Consider the following 4,106-nt stretch of genomic DNA (forward strand, 5'->3'; position numbering starts at 1 on the left):
ATAATCAGAATGAGACCGCAATAGGAACAAATATAAACATTTATTTAAGCAAAGTCTATAAGAAGTATACAAATAAGTTTATTTCTAAACAATTCTATATATGTATTTCCAATCTATAGGCTATTGATGGGAATAGGGGGAGTGGGATAGGAACAGAGGGATAGATTAATAAAGGATGATTATTAAGGGACGAGGGATCTTAAATGCTAAGGTTAAGCCCTTCTTCAGGTCCTGGGGTTCACTGTACAAACCTGTAGGAAAGAAAAGAGATTTTTTAAATATTAAGTTGATCAAAAATAGAAATAAAATGATTTCATACTTACGTGTGGAGCCTGAGCAATGTAGGAAAAAGAAGTGAGAGAAAAGAAGATGAAATGAAACAGAGGAAGAAAAGATGAAGTGGGTAAGGGGAAAGACATTGCTCAGAGCTCCTCCAAAATGTCCATCATCAGCTGGACGTGCAGCTTGAGGAGTCGCTGAACTGTGGTGGCTAAGGCTGCTGGGTCACTGTAGAGCTCCAGAGGCTGAGTGAAGAGTACTTCAGCAAGCTCTGTAAGGTAATCCTATTGACAAATTCCACACACATCCAACATAGTGTCACTGAGTTTAAGATACAATCCTGAGAATTTGTGGATCGTGGCATCAGAAGATATTCAACACTTACAATAAGCACTGTGAAGTACAGCTCTGCTGCAGGCTCCCACACGTCCACGTCCCACATGCTGAAGAGCGCAAGCAGGCGCTCCAAGAAACCTCCCTTAAACTTTTGGAAAGAAAGACAAGCTTCATTAATGCCATGTCTTATCAGGTTTAAAAAATATGGAAAAAGAAAACCAGATCAAATAGACCATGTTCTGAAACTCAAACATTACTTAGAAATCTCCTGATAAGACACTTACTGGCTGAGGTTTTGAGCCATTTATAAAGTACTGAAGAAAATCAGCTCAAAAAAACATCCAGGAAGTTGTAGTGGTGGTCCTGCACAGAGTAGAAAAGATACAAAAATAAATTAGCTTTACATATTGGAGTCCTGTTTTCTATATTAGCAAAATCTGTTATCTTTAAACATCTGTCATTTCACACAGGCGTTTATTAGTAACCCTCTGTAACCCTCCCAGATTCAGCCTTAAGAGAACAAATTAAAGTGAACACAATTAGTCACTGCAATTAACAAAAGTTTTGTGATGCCACAACGAATAATCCCTTACCTGTATGCCAGTGAAACAGTTCTCTATGGAGGACTCATAAGGGAATCCCTGCAAATGACAAAAAGCTGAAACTCAAGATCTATTTCACAAACGTGAGCGTCTAATAATCATCAAGGTCAATTCTCTTCCTCAGAGTAATTAAGTCTGTGATTACCATGTGATTCAAGCTGCTCGTCTTGGTGGATTTAAACCAACAAAGACGGCTCTGTGGGCCCCTTATCATCCCCAGGAAGTATGTTTTCATTTCCACTGACTGAAAATAGAGAAACAAAACTTAACATTACAACTTGTAAAGACGGGTGTTTGTGTGTTTGTATCTCAGCTGCTGCACTGTAGAATACCTTGAACTGGGAGATGGAGGCCTGTGCAGAGAGGAACTGAATATTACACCAAGCGCTGATCAGCTCACTAGCATCGAGCGGCTGTGAAAAGTAGAGCAGGAAGATCATGAGTGCTTCTGATCACAGCAGTTTCATACTAATATTCTGTCACTTAGAAAAAAAACAGAAAAACAGGTGAAGGGTCTTGAGGTTGTTCTGTGGGCAGCAGCTGGATGTTCGGCTCAACAAACTTAAAACACACAAACACAATTAGTCACTGCAGTTCATAACATTTTGTGATGCCACAATGAATAATCCCTTACCTGAATGCCAGTGAAACTCTCCTTATCACTGGTATAATAAGGGAATCCCTGTAAAAGACAATTAGATGAAACTCAAGATCTACAACCACATTTCACAAAAGTGCTCTTCTAAAAATCATGTCAGTTGAAAAATGTCCATTCTCTTCATCAGAGTAATAAAGACTGTGATTACCTCGCGAGTCAAGCAGTGTGTCTCTGCGCTTTCAAACCAGCAGAGCCGACTCTCTGGACCCCTCATCATTCCAATCATGTCTCTGCTTATGTCCACTGGCCAGAAATAGAGAAACAAAACTTAACATTAGATCTTGTAAAGAAGGATGTTTGTGTGTTTGTATCTCAGTTACAGCAGTGTAGAATACCTGGGAGAGGGAGGAGACTACAGACACACACTGAACATCACGGCAGGCACTGTCCGGCTCATCAGCATCGAGCGGCTGTGAAATGTAGAGCATGAAGATCATAAGTGCTTCTTATCATATCAGATTTATACTAACATTCTTTACAGTAAAAACAACCTTGTAAAATCCATTGATTGGCTTTAGGAAATAAATGAAGGATTTTCTTACCAGAATGACAGCTGAAGGTTCTTCGTGTGGTTCGGTGGGCAGCAGCTGCAGGATTGGCTCAATGACCTTAACACACACACACAAACAAACACACACACACACACACAAACAAACACACACACACAAACACACACACACACACACACTTAGAAAAAAGTGGCCTGTAGGTTTTAAATGAAGTTAAAATATTACTATTTAACTGACACATACCTGGAGGACAGAGGGAGTATCTGCTGATTCCTCCAGCACATCCACAGGCTCTGCAATAGATTATTTTTCTGTGACTCAGAATTATGACTCTTCAATTACACAATATCAAACTTTCCTATTAATGCATAAAAGTTAATAAAGCAGTGAGTTTGATAATTAGCTAACTTGTGAAGAAAGAGAAAAATTGTAGCAGTCAGATTGTGTAAATTCACTGTACATGTGACCTGATTAAACTCTCTAAAACCTCCTGCCCCTGTCCACCACCCAAATCTATAAAAAATATTATACTGTATAATTATTAAAACCTTTATACTCACTATGATATTGTGGAAATGAAACCATTAGTGAAGTTCTCTAGGTAGATACCATACACCGCTCAGCCATAACATTATGACCACCTGCCTAATATGTTGTTGGTCCCCTTTTTGCTGCCAAAACAGCCCTGACCTGTCGAGGCATGGACTCCACTAGATCCCTGAAGGTGTGCTGTGGTATCTGGCACCAAGATGTTAGCAGCAGATCCTTTAAGTCCTGGAAGTTGCGAGGTGGGGCCTCCATGGATTGGACTTGTTTGTCCAGCACATCCCACAGATGCTCGATTGGATTGAGATCTGGGGAATTTGGAAGCCAAGTCAACACCTCATTCTCATTGTTGTGGTCATCAAACCATTCCTGATCCATTTTTGCTTTGGGGCACGGTGCATCATCCTGCTGAAAGAGGCCACAGACATCAGGAAATACCGTTACCATGAAAGGGTGTAGATGGCCTGCAACAATGCTTAGGTAGGTGGTTCATGTCAAAGCAACATCCATATGGATGGCAGGACCAAAAGGTTTCCCAGCAGAACATTGCCCAAAGCATGACACTGCCTCCGCCAGCTTGCCCTCTTCCCATAGTGCATCCTGGTGCCATGTGCACACACACCCGTCCATCCACGCCATGTTAAAGAAAACTTGATTTATCAGACCAGGTCACCTTCTTCCATTGCTTCGTGGTCCAGTTCTGATGCTCACGTGCCCATTGTTGGTGCTTTCAGTGGTGGACAGGGGTCAACATGGGCGCTCTGACTATGCAGTCCCATAAGTAACAAACCGTGATTTACTGTGTATTCGGACACCTTTCTATCAGAACCAGCATTAAATTCTTCAGCAATTTGGGCAACAGTAGCTCGTCTTGTGGATCGGACCACATGGGTCAGCCTTCACTCTCCACGTGTATCAGTGAGCCTTGGCCGCCCATGACCCTGTCACCGGTTCACCACCGTTCCTGCTTTGGACCACGTTTGATAGATACTGACCACTGCAGACCGGGAACATCCCACAAGAGCTGCAGTTTTGGAGATGCTCTGATCCAGTCGTGCAGCCATCACCATTTGTCAAACTCGCGCAAATCCTTACACTTTCCCATTTTTCCTGCTTTTAACACATCAACTATGAGGACAAAATGTTCACCTGCTGTCTAATATATCCCACACACTA

The 4,106-nt window shown here is 41.8% G+C and overlaps 1 long non-coding RNA gene across 1 annotated transcript; it reads right to left on the reverse strand.

Moving 5' to 3' along the window:
* Nucleotides 1-465: 465 nt before the first annotated feature.
* On the reverse strand, nucleotides 466-1,257 carry LOC131350175 (uncharacterized). The gene is made up of 4 exons (XR_009204142.1): nucleotides 1,209-1,257; nucleotides 900-978; nucleotides 665-763; nucleotides 466-563 (listed from the first exon to the last, which is right to left on the reverse strand). It is a non-coding gene; the product is annotated as an uncharacterized LOC131350175 (long non-coding RNA).
* Nucleotides 1,258-4,106: the final 2,849 nt, after the last annotated feature.

This window comes from Hemibagrus wyckioides, unplaced genomic scaffold (assembly GCF_019097595.1).
Source record: "Hemibagrus wyckioides isolate EC202008001 unplaced genomic scaffold, SWU_Hwy_1.0 Contig25, whole genome shotgun sequence".
NCBI lineage: Eukaryota > Metazoa > Chordata > Actinopteri > Siluriformes > Bagridae > Hemibagrus > Hemibagrus wyckioides.